Here is a 16,388-nt window from a genome sequence, read left to right on the forward strand (position 1 = left end):
AAGAAAAGTCCGCGTTTAACTTTTCGAACAATGTTTTTGCAACTTTTGGAAAATATGAAAAATTACGAGATCGAAACGGAGTGGAGGAGACACACGAGGGCGTGCCCCCATAGGCCGGCGCGGGCCCCAGCCTGGCCGCGCCGCCCTATGAGGAGGCCACCTCGTTGCCCCTCTCCGACTCTGGTTCGACCTGGTACTTTCCGTTTGTCGTGAAAATTTCTGCTATATAATCCCCCAGACCCCTGGAGGCCCGTATATCGTTTTCTCGTCGTGTTTTGTTTCGAGCTGTTTTTGCCAGGATCTGCGTCGGATCTAGAGCCACCATGTCTTCGTCAGGAACTCCGAAGGACAACTTCTTTGAGGACGTCGTCAACCCGTACATGAGCGAGTTGAAGATGCACCCCAAGGAATTGCTGCTCGTAGATGGAGAATTGCAGATTGAAGATGTCCGGGGTCCTAAAGGAGAAGGAAGCTTGGAAGACAGGATGGAGAAGCTAGAACAAGAGGTCTTTAACTACAAGAAGATGGCTGAGCGTGAAGTAGACATCTTCCACAAGATCGTGTCTGAACTTATTGATGAACACGAGAAGGAGACTGCAAAGTTGTGGAACGATATCCTCTCACTTCACGACACCACCAACAAACTCCAAGCTCAAATCTATGTTGTTCAAAATCAAAACTGTGAGTATGAAAACAGTTTAAACACATAAGCTATGCTGCTAGTTTCAGGATTCCTGAGACCAAGATGTCGTTTGTTGATGGAGAGCCTCTTCCTTGGAAGTCTGATGATGGGAAGAATTCATCACCACCGCCGACGGAGTAATTCATCATCGGTATTGGCATCCCCTTGGTTTGTTCCAAGCTTGGGGGAGTGCCGCGGTATCACATCATCACTATCTTTTACCTTTTTATTATCAAATAGTGTCATATCATGAGTAGGGAAGTTATCATATAAGATGTGTTGCGGTATGGAAGTATCTCTCTTTAGTTGGTTATCTATGTATCCCTTGGTGTGAGTTATCGTTATGGAATATTAATGAGAAGTCTTATCATTTACATATTGCACATCTTATTTTAGTTTGCAATTTTTATTATATGATTGATCTTGTTGCTAGTATTGGTATCACTTTGGGAGCATTGAGTAAACCTATTTAGTTTTGGCAAACTTAGCATTGGTCAATAGCAACAACATTTTGAGTTTAAGTAGAAAAGAGGGAATACATGTAGATATTTTATTATCTTTCTTGTTAGTTCCTAGCTTAGTATTCTGAAGTTAAAATTGTTTGTGCTTACAAGGAAGATGCGTGATTATTTCTATCACATGTATATTTGTTTGTTTCCCTCAACTCTTATGCTTGCTAATCAACCTTGCTAGCCAAAAACCTGTACTGAGAGGGATTGCTTCTCGTGCATCCAACCCCTTAAACCAAACCTATGCCATCGTTGTCCACCATAACTACCTACTATGTGGTATTTCCCTGCTATTCCAAGTAAATACTTCATGTGCTACCTTTAAACAATTCAAAAGTTATCATCCCTTATTTGTGTCAATGTTTTATAGCTCATGAGGAAGTATGTGGTGTTTTATCTTTCAATCTTGTTGGGCAACTTTCACTAATGGACTAGTGGCTTCATCCACTTATCCTATAATTTTGCAAAAGAGCTGGCAACGGGGTTCCCAGCCCCAATTAATTAACTTTCATTAATAATTCATCAGTAAGCAACTTAATTTTGCAATAGACACTCCTCCATGGTATGAGATTGTTGGAAGGCACCCGAGGATTCGGTTAGCCATGGCTTGTGTAAGCAAAGGTTGGGAGGAGTGTCATCCTTAAATAAACTAAAGTACATGTGTAAACAAAAGAGAAGAGGGATGATCTACCTTGCTGGTAGAGATAACGTCCTTCATGGGAGCCGCTCTTTGGAAGTCTGTTTGGCAAGGGGGTTAGAGTACCCACTACCATTCGTTGACAACAACAAACACCTCACAAAACTTCACTTTTATGCTCTCTATATGATTTCAAAACTTAAAAAGCTCTAGCACATGATTTAATCCCTGCTTCCCTCTGCGAAGGGCCTGCCTTTTACTTTATGTTGAGTCAGTAAACCTATTTCCCTCCATCTTAAGCAAGCAATTGAGTTGTTGTGATCCAACCATCTATATTGTGATCTACTTAATCATGTCTTTTATTCTTCCTTGTTTAGTACAAGTTTTATCTGAATGAATATAGCTTTGAATGTTATCAATGATTATGAGGAAACTACTATGATTAAGTATGCAAGTCTTGTTATAAGCTTTAATATGAGAGCACTGCTCAATAGATAAGTATAATCTGTTAACTGTTCTCTGACCAAGAATGGAGTTTGCCATCACCAATATTGATTTCTTATGCACCTTTATTTGTGATTACCTTCTACTTGTTTCAAGTTGAATTATATGAGAAAATTGTCTACTAGAATGTCTTGTGTGAATTGATATGATGCTTCTTGTCCGTATTTTATTTATCGACTCTTCACTCCATAAACATGTGGTCTTGTTTACTGAGCTCAGTTTCGCTTGGGGACAAGCGAAGTCTAAGCTTGGGGGAGTTGATACGTCCATTTTGCATCACTATTTTATATCATAATTTACTCGTTATTCATTGATATCTTTTCATATTTAGAGATGATACTTATGTTATTTCATCTATTTTGCATGTTTCATGATCATTGGAGAATCGCGCACCGGAGTCGGATTCTCGTCGGAAAAAGCACCGTCGAATGCAATATTTCGGAAGATCAAGCAATTGACGGGAATTATACCGAAAATCCTATTTTTCCGGAAGACGGAGGTAGCCAAAGGGGGATCCGAGGAGGGCCGCCATGGGCCCCCTCATAGGCCGGCGCGGGCCCTGCCCTGGCCGCGCCGCCATGTGGGGAGGGGGCCCACAGCCCCCTCTGGCCTCCTCTCCTTCGCGTACTTCTTCGTCCCGAAAACCTAAGCTCCAGAGGATAGTCGCGAGGAGTCACAGCCCCCTCTGGCCTCCTCTCTTTCGCGTACTTCTTCGCCCTGAAAACCTAAGCTCCAGAGGATAGTCGCGAGGAGTCACAGCCGCCTCTGCGGGGCGGAAAACACCAGAGAGAAAAGAGCTCTCCGGCAGGCTGAAATCTGCCGAGGAAATTCCCTCCCGGAGGGGGAAATCGACGCCATCGTCACCGTCATCGAGCTGGACATCATCTCCATCATCATCACCATCATCTTCATCATCATCACCGCCATCTCCACCGCTGCACCTCGTCACCGCTGTAACAATTAGGGTTGGATCTTGATTGTTTGATAGGGGAAACTATCCCCGTATTGATTTCTACTTGTTATTGATGCTATTGAGTGAAACCATTGAACCAAGGTTTATGTTCAGATTGTTATTCATCATCATATCACCTCTGATCATGTTCCATATGATGTCTCGTGAGTAGTTAGTTTAGTTCTTGAGGACATGGGTGAAGTCTAAATGTTAGTAGTGAAGTATGTTGGTTAGTATTCAATGTTATGATATTTAAGTTGTGGTGTTATTTTTCTAGTGGTGTCATGTGAACGTCGACTACATGATACTTCACCATTTATGGGCCTAGGGGAATACATCTTGTATTCGTTTGCTAATTGCGGGGTTGCCGGAGTGACAGAAACCTAAACTCCCGTTGGTATATAGATGCAGGAGGGATAGCAGGATCTCAGAGTTTAAGGCTGTGGTTAGATTTATCTTAATTACTTTCTTGTAGTTGCGGATGCTTGCAAGGGGTATAATCACAAGTATGTATTAGTCCTAGGAAGGGCGGTGCATTAGCATAGGTTCACCCACACAACAGTTATCAAAACAATGAAGATTAATCAGCTATATGAAGCGAAAGCACTAGACTAAATTCCCTTGTGTCCTCAAGAACGTTTGGTCATTATAAGTAAACAAACCGGCTTGTCCTTTGTGCTAAAAAGGATTGGGCCACTCGCTGCAATTATTTCTCTCGCACTTTACTTACTTGTACTTTATTCATCTGCTATATTAAAACCCCCCGAATACTTGTCTGTGAGCATTTACAGTGAATCCTTCATCGAAACTGCTTGTCAACACCTTCTGCTCCTCGTTGGGTTCGACACTCTTATTTATCGAAAGTACTACGATACACCCCCTATACTTGTGGGTCATCACACCCTGCCGGGACGGGGAATTGGAGGAGATCATCGCCATCATCGCCACCGACGCCTCTCCATCAACCATCCATGCTTCCCCCATCCATGTGTGAGTAAATCCCCGCTGTAGGCTAAAGGGGATGGTAGGGATTGGATGAGATTGTTCATGTAATAGCCATAAGATTGTTAGGGCATGGTGCCTAGTATCCGTTGTTGGTACTTTTATGATATTGTTGCAACTTGTTATGCTTAATGCTTGTCACTAGGGCCCGAGTGCCATGATTTCAGATCCGAACATGTTATTGATTCATGATGATATTCATTGTTTTATGATCTTACCCGCAAGTTGTATACACATATTGTCGTCCGGAACCCGAGGCCCCAAAGTGACGTAAATTGGGACAACCGGAGGGGAAGGTCGTGATATGAGGATCACATGTGTTCACAGAGTGTTAATGCTTTGCTCCGCATCGTATTAAAAGGAGTACCTTAATTACCAAGTAGTTTCCCTAGAGGCCCTGCTGCCACCGGCCGGTAGGACAAAAGATGTTGTGCAAGTTTCTCATTCCGAGCACGTACGACTATATACGGAACACATGCCTATGGTTATTTAGTACTTGGATACTCGTTTTATTATTATCTCGCAAATGCCTTGTCTTGATTATTACATGAGTTATCTTATCCATGCAGCGCCCGTTCATCCATCCCTATGCCTACGATATTTTAATCCCGTTGTTTACTATAATCACTATTGCTTGTCTTTATTACACCGCCGCTTATATTTCACTACGCTATCGCTATAAAACTGTTGCTACCGATAAACTCTTGCGAGCAAGTCTCGTTTCCAGTGTGCAGCTGAATTGACAACTCCGCTGTTAAGGCTTACAAATATTCTTTGGCTCCCCTTGTGTCGAATCAATAAATTGGGTTTTACTTCCCTCGAAGACTGTTGCGATCCCCTATACTTGTGGGTCATCAGGTCTCTCCGATGAAGATGTGGATGCCACCGATTGGGAGGATGGAGAGCTCGACGGGGTCGGTCATAGCCGAAATGCAGCACTCATCCTGAGTGATGATCGGAAAGTTATCAGCGTAAAGAATGCGCCCCACATCGATCGTGTCGTTGAAGCTTCCCATGGCGGAACCCTCCCGGTTCCGGCCTCCAGACACCGCTGGCCCCACGGTGGGCGCCAACTGTCATTGCCTATTCGACAATACCCCAGAGGAGGGATCCTCACGGAGGGGGGTGGAAGAAGTAGGGGCCATAGGGCGGAGAGCACTCGGGATGGTGGTACGCGATTTACCTAGCTTCAGAACACCTGCTGGAGGACAGGGCCTACTGCTGGTTGTCTAGAATTATCTGGGCGCTTTCGCATTGTTACAATGAGTTTTGGTTGTGCCTCTAGGGCCCCCGGGATCCGGCTTATAAAGACTCTAGGATCTAGGGTTCCTATGGAGAGTCCTAACCGGAATACAAGTTGCCTAACTACGAAACATTACATTATCGTGCACGTCAAGGATCCGACTATCCATATACGCCGGCTACCCCTGATGGGCCAGGCCGGATCCGACTTCCAGGTAAGGTCGGTGGGATTCGGCTTCATGTTCCTGGGCTGGACTTCCTCCATGTTGATCAACAACAACTGGTCCGCCCGATGGGCCATATGCCACCATCACCATCCGTGGGCCACCCGGGCTTGCCGGATCTAGTCACTGTCGATGGTACACCCATAAAGTATACCCACAACATTTTGGCAACCCCAATTCACATAGAGGAGTCGGGCCTAAACCGTTTCGCTCACTCGCCCCCCACGGGCGACGGGCGAAACCCTAGTCCCTCCCTCCCTCAGCTTCTTCCCCCAGCTCTCTACTGTTGGCGTGGGCCGCCGGGCGTTGTCCGTGCGGTGCGGGCGACGGTGGGGCCGACTTTACCCGTCGCGCGGAGGGGGGCGTAGGTGGCTCCTCGATGGCGGCGGCGGTCGACCTGGCGGCGTGGTTTTCGTAGGTCGGCTGTGAGGTGGCACGGTGGTGCTGCCATTGGCAGCGAGGCGTCGGGTTTGGCCGGGCGGCTGGAGGCGCTTGATACGTCTCCAACGTATCTATAATTTCTTATGTTCCATGCTAGTTTTATGACAATACCTACATGTTTTATTCATAATTTATATCATTTTTATGCATTTTCTGTGACTAACCTATTAACAAGATGCCGAAGCGCCAGGTTTTCTGCTGTTTTTGGTTTCAGAAATTCTACACAGGAAATATTCTCGGAATTGGACGAAACAAAATCCCACGGCCCTATTTTCCACGGAGTGTTCCAGAACATCGAAGAAGAGTCGGAGAAGGGCAGCAGGGAGCCACCCCATAGGGCGGCGCGGCCCCACCTCCAGGCGCGCCGAGGTGTGGGGAGCCCACCTTGGGACTCCCCCGACGCTACCTCTTCGCCTATATATTCCTTCGTATCGGAAAACCCTAGTACCGAGAGCCAAAATACGAGAAAAGTTCCAGAGACGCCGCCGCCGTCAACCCCATCTCCGGGGGTTCTGAAGATCACCTCCGGCACCCTGCCGGAGAGGGGAATCATCACCGGAGGGCTCTACATCACCATGCCCGCCTCCGGACTGATGCGTGAGTAGTTCATCCTTGGACTATGGGTCCATAGCGAGTAGCTAGATGGTTGTCTTCTCCTATTATGCCATTATGTTTAGATCTTGTGAGCTGCCTATCATGATCAAGATCATCTTATTGTAATGCTACATGTTGTGTTTGTTGGGATCCGATGAATATGGAATACTATGTCAAGTTGATTATTGATCTATCATATATGTTATTTATGATCTTGCATGCTCTCCGTTGCTAGTAGAGGCTCTGGCCAAGTTGATACTTGTAACTCCAAAAGGGGGTATTTATGCTAGATAGTGGGTTCATGCCTCCATTGAATCTGGGACAGTGATAGAAAGTTCTAAGGTTGTGGATGTGCTGTTGCCACTAGGGATAAAACATCAATGCTTTGTCTAAGGATATTTGTATTGTTTACATTACGCACAGTACTTAATGCAATTGTCTATTGTTTGCAACTTAATACTGGAAGGGGTGCGGATGCTAACCCGAATGTGGACTTTTTATGCATAGATGCATGCTGGATGGAGGTCTATGTTTCTTTGTCGTAATGCCCTAAGTCTCATAGTAGTCATCATGATATGTATGTGCATTGTTATGCCCTCTCTATTTGTCAATTGCCCAACTGTAATTTGTTCACCCAACATGTTATTTATCTTATTGGAGAGACACCACTAGTGAACTGTGGACCCCGGTCCATTCTTTTACATCTGAAATACAACCTACTGCAATTATTGTTCTCTTTTGTTTTCTGCAAGCAAACATCATTCTCCACACCATACGTTTAATCCTTTGTTTTCAGCAAGCCGGTGTGATTGACAACCTCACTGTTAAGTTGGGGCAAAGTAGTTTGATTGTGTTGTGCAGGTTCCACGTTGGCCCCGGAATCCCTGGTGTTGCGCCGCACTACACTCCTTCACCAACAACGTTCACGTGGCCTTCATCTCCTACTGGTTCGATAACCTTGGTTTCTTACTGAGGGAAAACTCGCTGCTGTACTCATCATACCTTCCTCTTGGGGTTCCCAACGGACGTGTGCTTTACCGTCACAAGCAGCTACTTTTCTGGCGCCGCTGTCGGGGAGGAATTAACACTCCATCAAGCCCCGTCACGCGCCATCAACGCTCGCTCTGCCTAGATCTATGCCCATCTAGGCCCGATCTGGGTTGGGGCGGGCCTCTGCCCTCTAGCTTGACGTTGGTCCCCCTGGTAGCATCGGTGGTGTGGTGGCCGTGGTTGGCGATGGTGGCGCACAACTGGCCAGTAGCAGCGTGGTGGCGAGCACTTTGCTGGGCCAGTTCGGGCCTGGCTTGTTCTTACTATTACGCCCGGTCAACTACCGCCAGATCGGGCGGTGGAGGTTGTTTCCTCCCGCGTGGTTGTGCTGCTGCTATCCCCGACCTTGTGCTCGCCTTATCTGCTTCTAGGCCTCGCGTTGGTGACCTTTGAGCAAGACGCAGGTGGGTGGACCAGTTCAGATTATTCGGGGTGGCGGCGGTGTGGGTCGGGAGAAATCCATGTCGGCTTGTCCGCGGCGACGCCTCGCGTGTACCTGTACCCTATCACCCCCGCGTACCGAGGGAAACCCTAGGACTAGTCCGGGCAGCTGCGGCGTCGTCGTCGTTTTCCTTGTCGAAGGTGTTGTTTGGTATGCGGCGCTTCGGATTGCGAGGAGCGTGGTGCTACTTTTGCGGAGGGCGCAGCGGTTGCGAGTTGTTTTCGTGTTTGTTGCTCAGCCGTAGTCGGCATTTGTTTCTCTTATTTTTTGTGTGTTTTTTTTTTTTTGTTTGGGCTTGGTTGTGCTGCGGTTCTAGCAAGCTTGTTATATCTTGGTTGCGACAAGTAATTCCTTTATTTTTGATAGGCACGTTATTCCTTTGTTTTTGATAGGCACGTTATTCAGAGTTTCAGACCACGCTGATATTTATCTTATGGGCACATGAGTCTATGCCGACATGCATGCATATCTATTTTATATACCCTTTAACTAAATCAAGGTACAAGAGTTGTTGGGCGTATCATCAGGCTCTCCCAGTCAAAGTTAGGCCATGTAATCAGGTGATGTATCTATTTTATATACCCTTTAACTCAATCAAGGTACTCCCTCCCTCATAGTTTATTAGATGTGCGTGTACCTCTAGATCGTAAATTTGATCAAGTCAATATTAGTTATATGTTGTAAAAATTATCATTAGAAAGTTTAGATATTCTATTTTCTAATAATAAAATTTTGCACAATATAATTTAAATTATATAGATCAAATTGGCTAGGGATATGAAAAAGACTAGTAAACTGAGATGGAGGGAGTACAAAGGTTGTTGGGCGTATCATCAGGCTGTCCCAGTCAAAGTTAGGCCATGTAATCAGGTGATGTAATCAGTCAATATTATATGCGTAATCAAGAAATTTATTTAAAAATAATCTGGTTGTGTAATCAGGCGATGCAATTAGTGTAATCAGGCGATGTAACCAGGCCATTAGTTATTACCGAAATAGCTTGCAGGAATCTACACTACTTAAAAAGGAGGAATATGTTCCCTATTCTGCCTACCCCTCACTACGACCAGTTTTGGTCGTCACCCCCTCTGCAGCGATCGCCTACATGGGCCGCACCAAATGGGCCGCACCAGAAATCTCGTCCAAAAATCAATCTCGCCCAGAATCTCGACCAGTATCAATCTCGCCCAGAATCTTGGCCAGAATCAATCTCGTCCCAGAAGGAATGCAACCTCGCCGCAGAAGGTATGTAATCACGCCCGAGTCAAACTCGCCCCAAAATCAATCTCGTCCCACTATGCAAATATTCAGTGAATTCAATAGTATCTCGGTCAGCTGAAATTAAATCACCATCTATGGTAACTAAATCACCTCACGCTATAGTATCTCGGTATACTGAAATTAACTCCCCATCGATCACGCTATGGTATTTAAAACATTTCCCAATTTCGCCCCAAGCACCCAGTTATGGTAATGGTAATTAAAACATTGCCCTTAATACCTGAAAAGTATAAATAACCTGAAGCATTTTTCAACCTGCTCATTCTCCTCAAACAAACTAGCAAGGGACGTCGCAAGGAGGATCATCATCGAAATTCAGGTTCAGATAGTTCAGGTATGTAATCACTAGCTGATGCACCATCACCCTCTTCCCTCTCGAATCAGCCATGTTTTTTCTGGAATACTTTTGAAGTATTAGAGAATGTAAGTTAGTCACGAATACAATAGATATTAACGGTCTTATCATTACGACCACTAGCAGAGATACATAGATTTTGCAATGGTAAATACAGCAGTACATCAACTATGTACAACTGCAGCCATCACAGATTCGTATATAATTTGCGTTAAGAAGTACCAATTGTCGTTAAGATTTCCTAGGCCATGAACTGCAAGCAAGTACCTGGTGAAGACAATTGTCTTATCACCGACTTGTATGTCTATCCTTATATTTGAATTCATGCCTTGCTGGTTTTGGAGGGACCATTATATTGCATAGGATTGTAACTCAGGGTACCTTGCAGTCTTGTTATGAAAACATCTGTTAGAATGTTATGTAGTGCAGATTGATTAGGGCAAACTGATCTGGTTTGCTGCAGATTAATTAGGGCTTAACCAGGTGTCGAGTTTATTATTTGCAGTAAAAGCTTTTGTACTCATCAGTCGTATGGTCTGAGAACTTGGAAATTCTTCTACTTATTTTCTTTGTGTATGTCTCAACAAAAATAAGGCAATGCGCACAAAAGGCAATGCTAATGGTATAGACACTGATTATTTCAACATGGCCGTACGGGTAAACACTATAGACGAAGCCCGATTGTTTACGGATACAAATTATCATATTATGGATCTCAGGTTTTATGTAAGTATTGATGTTTAAATTCATCTTATAAGGTAACCACATGTCATGTTTTAAGTAACTCTAATAATTCTACTCTCGTCTCAGACCATAGTGACCGACTCCACAAGAAACCCAAAGCAACGTCTACTGTTTGACACTAAGCGCGAGATCATGGCAAAGATGTGTGACTGCTGGCCAGGGATGGAGTTCCATGTGTCAGCCTGCAACTCGGTAAGACTGTTTTTCTAAATATAAAATGGGGCGCCGTTTCATACATGGTAATAATTCATAATTCAATTTTATGCAGATTTTTATACCATATCGTAGATGTGGACAATGCTACATGCTATTTGTGTTTAACCTGGATGAACAAACCGTTACTCTACTTGATCCCTGCACCGGACATGTCTAAACAAAGACTTCATGATTACTATGTAAGCAAGCTGAAAGAAATATCATTATACCTAAACATTGCTCTTCAAGACGCAATTAAAGGCTGGAACGATGACGTCTTCTATTGGCGTCGCATCACACCATGTCGGTTGCCAATGAACCATGACAGGTTAGAATCAATGGCATTATACGTAGTTTTTTAGATCTTGTCTACAATTTAGCTAACAATAACGTGTACTTTCTATATAGCCGCATGTCCGGATTTTTGGTTCTAACATATATGCGTTGGTGGAATGGTAAAGAAGTTGTCCGAGCAAATGGCAAGGTGGGTATCGAATTAAAATCTATCTGTAAGTTTGACCTTTTCTGCAGTATTGATGTGTAATCCATGTGCAGATTGGTTATGCCCTACGGAACAAAGCGGTTGTACACATTCTTTTGTACAAGGACAACGAGTGTGAAGCCAACGATTCCGCAATTTGTTAGATATTTGGTCACCATAGTTGGGTCAACTTTTTTTCTTTGAAAAGTTGCTGGTTCAGCTATTGTGATGTCCTAAATCATGATGTCCGAACAAGAGTAATGCTATTATCAGTACCATAACTACGATTTTGTAGTACATCCTTGTACATAGTCTTGGGCAGTCCAAGCATGAGATACTTTGTGCTTGTACTTTTAGTAATCACTATGCTATCTTTTAAAATTTGTGCATATCAGTTCCATTGTGGTAATCATGTGAGAATCCGAATTAGCTAAGATCATATTAGGTTCTGCTGCGCTATAAATGGCCCTATGCAACCAGATGAAACTAAATAATGCGCCTTGTTCCCATTGACTCTTCTCAAATACTTGTTCCTTTAAGTCAAATACATAATGATCTAGGTAGTTATATTGCATGGTAGTTAGACCAGACAAGAAAGCAAGGAGAACCACAAATTGAGTTCCAGCAAAGTAGTAACCTGTATACATGGTAGTCCGTGGATATTTTTGACTGACTATGCGAACCTTCTTTTTCCAAGTAGTACTTAGAGCTTGATCAAATTTTGGTTCTCCTCACAGTATAACTTTTTGTGAGAGGCAGAACCTATTTATTCAAGAACTTCTAATAAAACTTTGTAATTTCTGTTGCATGTGCTGATATTTAGCCTCTCCTCCCTGTATCTGAGCCCTCGACCATTTTGTGCATGATGAAAGGATGATCTTCTCACTTATGCAAGGACCAAATGGAGAGCAGGATAAATGATTTTAAAAAACTTTTTTCTTGACTATTGAGTTTTTGTTCTGATGTATTACATGCTGGTCTGTACCTAAAATAATTCTCCAAGTGTAATAAATGATTCTTAGTGTACACATTACATATTATTTATTTGAAGATTGCTCCATTGATGTTGAAATATAATGTATATAATCAGAAAACAATCAGAGCTATGAAAACAATAATGGTAGAACCCGAGTTGGAAAATAAAGGAACTACCATAGAAAGTATAAAGTTGCACGTATGAATGGAAGAATGGAAAATGACAGTTAATCCATCATAAGTAAGAAAGTACCTGAAGATAAATACTGGTATTTGGATTTTCATTGCATACTCATGGTAGACAGAAGATACTGATGGAACAGTTACCTACACCAAACAAAGCTTCATCTGAATATACAACAAATGTAAAACAAAACTCCCTGAACTATCATTTTCCGGCAATTCTCATCCCACGCCAAACAAAGGAATGGGACTAAATATCATTTTCCCTCATCAATTCCTTCTTCACTCCCTAAACTAAACTCCCATTACCCTTCCTTAAGTTTGCCAAACACGCTGTTGATGGTAGCCTTTTGAAGAGGGGGGCGGGGATGCTTAAACTTGGCATGCAAATTTCCTTATTTCCTTAACAAAAAAGTTCACAATGAAGTTTCAAAATTTCCAAACAAATAGCATATGTGCAGGAAGTACTCAAGATCTCTTCCTGTATCAATATAAGGAAATATTTTGCAATCGCCTACCAAATACCAATCATGTGCCAATTGTGATCACCTACCAAATACCAATCATGCACCAATATAAATAGGCATTACCTATTATTCTCCTTGCTGATCAATCTTCCCGAGCGGCATCAATCCAACAGCACCACGAAATCACGAATTCTCGTCGACAACAAGGTATGAACTGAGGCCAAACAACACCGCCAGCGCTCCCTCGAATCCTTTCGGAACCCTGGGATCTTCGACGGCACTGCGCCATCGGTGAACCGGTCTGTCACGGTGCGGCATCAATCCGTGCATGTGCGGGGGGAGGACCGGTCTGTCACGAGGGAGCCGGCGGCCGTGCGAGGGAGACGGGGGGCGGGGACGCGCGACCGAAGCTGGGGCCATCGGCCGCGCGAGGGAGCCGGGGGCAGGGGCGCGCGAGCGAAGCTGGGGCCAGCGGCCGCGCGAGGGAGCCGGGGGCAGGGGGCGCGCGAGGGAGCCGGTGGGCGGCGGCGCGCAAGCCAAGCTGGGTGCTGGCGGCGACAGAGCAAGCCAACCTGGGCAGCGGCGGCGTCAGTAGCCGGCAGCGCGAGCGAAGCTGGGCGGCGGCGGCGGCGTATGTAGCCGGCAGTGAGCAAATGGGGCTGATGGGGAATTTTTTCTTGATTGGAAGTGGACGGGGAAGTTGAGACATGGGAGAACCAAAGAATTTAGCTTCCGAGCGTTTTCCAGTTTCTCAGCTTATGTGTTCCTGAGTTAAATTTTTATCTCCAGCTCTCCAATTTCTCAGTGCATGTTAGAAAACTAAGCAGCAAATAGATCGAGAGAGATAGTCTGGCTGGACTTCTTTAACTGTATTTAAACCGTGGGAGAGAATTATATTTTTTCCCTTCCATATACATGCTTGTATGACTTTATTTAATTTTTTATTTCATATTTTTTTTCCATTTTTATATTACGGCCCGGATGGACACTGATATTGTTGATGCAGGGGAACTCCCCGCTTCGTCATCCGCCATCAATTCCATCGCGCGGTAGCTAGGACTGTGTCGGCGACAGGGTGATCTTGATGTGTTGCTTCCGTTCCATCCCAGGCTCTCCCTTCCTCCATCAACTTTGGTCACCCTGGTATGTCTCGGGATATTTTAAGTCTCTTAAATTTCGCCTATAAAATATGCTAATTTTGGACTAAACTTTCGAAGCCAGGAGAGAAGCCCTGAATTATTCCACCGGTGACATGTTCTAGGTCTACAAAGTTTCTGTTTCTGCTGCGCTCACCTAGATCTTCACCGCGTCATGGATCTAGGGTTCAGCATACCCGTCCGGTAGGACATCTTCTCTTAACCTGCTAGATTACCACTTCTCCTATTTATCCAAATATTATGGCTTGCTACATTTTATTCTGATCTATCGATTCCATCATTCTATTTGCAGATGCTTTTTTTTATAAATGGTTGGAGGCGGATAACTGTGATGTTAAACATACAGTTAAAGATATGTTGATGTTTGTGGGTCTCGAATTGCAGAACTATCTTGCTAAGGCCCAGACGATTAGGTCTTGATATGACGGTACAAGAAATTGTTGCAGGGTTACAATCAGCGGCACCGTGTATCAGTGGTAAACTAAACGTGCAATCTATTGGCGTTCAGGGCTTCATAGCACAATCCATAGGCCCTCCTTTTCCTCAGCTTTTGTAAGAAACTTTAGGAGTTGGCAACGATATCATCCTCTGTTCACATCCTTTTTCTTGGTTTTCATGGTCATCCTCCTTTGGAGCGGTCAAGGAATCGCTGCCTAAAAAAATTAGCATCCGCACCACCGGCTTGCCGTCGGAGTTTTTTACCCTAACTATTATTGAAGATTTGCTAAGCCCCTTTTGTATGTTTGACACAGAAGGCTACGATTTGGGATTTTCTCCGGATATTCATGAATATCAAAGTGTTGTTTAGACTAATTAGAAAAGAAGTATTCCTTCAATTATACATATGTTGGCTTGCAGCATCCACGTTTTGTGAGACAATAATACACCTAAAAAGGAGAGGTTGTTGAGTTGACAGTTACGACGGTCCAGAACACGAACACATGTGTGGGACTTACCGCAGAAGAGTAACAAGAAGACCTACAACTTGAACCATGGAGGTGCACGACAATGCTATCTTGCTATTGCGTTTTGTATTATCATATTGTAGTACATTATAATACCCCCCGATTTGATTTAAATTTTCATACTGAGTTGTAAATTATATATGTGCATTGAGAAATGAAATTTGAGGACCCGTGGCAACGCACGGGCATTTGTACTAGTAGAAGAAAAACAAAAACATCTTACGTCGTCACATGCAACTTCTCTAGCTGACTGACTGACCAATCTTTCAAAAAAGTTACGTTGCCCACAACTTCCTTAGAGCATCTCCACTCGTCTCCCCGAACAGCCCCCGACGAGCCATTTTTTCATCCGGATGGAAACTGGACCAGCCGCGCCCCCGGTTCCTTGTTTTTCGCCGGATTTGGGCTTTCATCCATCCGGCGAGCCCACGCCAACCCCGGCCTACCGGGAAGCGCTCGGGGACTCCGGACGAAGCGAAAGCGCGCGAAACGCCGAGAAATCTCTCCCGCGCTTTCGTTTCGTCTTCGCCGCGAAGGTGGCCCCGACCGGTCAGCGACACGCGCATCGTCTTCCGCGCGCAGTAAAGGCTGCCGCCGGTCAGCTCGCCGCGGACGCGTCGCATTCCACGCGGCATTAATCGCCGGCGCCAGCCGCGCCTATATACGCTGCTCCGCTCGCCGCGACGTGTATCCCTGCTCCACTCTCATCCACTCTCCCTCCACTCTCGTCCACTCTCTCGATGGCGTTCAACGACGAAGACGGCGCAGCGAACAACGGCTTCCCCCGCCGGTCGCTGCACGCGTGGGAGGGGCACCTCCTCCACCAGGCGGGGTACCCCTGCCCGCCGGACACCAGGCCTCCCGGCGGCAGGTGGCGGCTAAGTAATGGTGCCGTGCCAATCCCGCCGCCGCCCCAGGGCCACGCCCTCGACGCCGCCATCGAGGAGGCTTGGATGGCGATGACGGAGGAAGAACGCGCCGACCCGCGCCACCACCCCGAGAACTACACGAGGTGGAATTCTTTCTTCCTCCGGTGGTGGGAGCGGGAACTGGCATCCTACGACGGCCCGCCGCCTCCGCCTCCGCGCAACAACGCCGCGGGTCGCCGGCGATGGTGGAGCGCGCCGAATAGGACGCTTCACAACGTCCTCGAGCACATCGAGGGCGGCAACACCCCGGCGCTCACGATGCCCCCTCCATCGAGGGCATCGGTCAATCGCCGCCGGGGAAACAGCTGGCAGCCACGGCGCATGGCTGCCAGCTCGTCGTCTTCCGACACGGCGAGGTCGCTCTCCAGGTCGGCGCC

At 45.6% G+C, this 16,388-nt stretch overlaps 1 long non-coding RNA gene across 2 annotated transcripts; it reads right to left on the bottom strand.

The window, feature by feature from the left end:
- Positions 1-9,341: 9,341 nt before the first annotated feature.
- Positions 9,342-13,281, bottom strand: LOC124670325. Of its 2 annotated transcripts, none has more exons than XR_006992479.1 (3): positions 13,084-13,281; positions 12,564-12,637; positions 9,342-9,955 (listed from the first exon to the last, which is right to left on the bottom strand). It is a non-coding gene; the product is annotated as an uncharacterized LOC124670325 (long non-coding RNA). The 2 variants fall into 2 exon arrangements; XR_006992478.1 differs by having other exon boundaries at positions 9,342-9,963.
- Between the last annotated feature and the right edge of the window lie 3,107 nt (positions 13,282-16,388).

The sequence above is a fragment of the Lolium rigidum genome, chromosome 1 (assembly GCF_022539505.1).
Source record: "Lolium rigidum isolate FL_2022 chromosome 1, APGP_CSIRO_Lrig_0.1, whole genome shotgun sequence".
In the NCBI taxonomy this organism is placed as follows: domain Eukaryota; kingdom Viridiplantae; phylum Streptophyta; class Magnoliopsida; order Poales; family Poaceae; genus Lolium; species Lolium rigidum.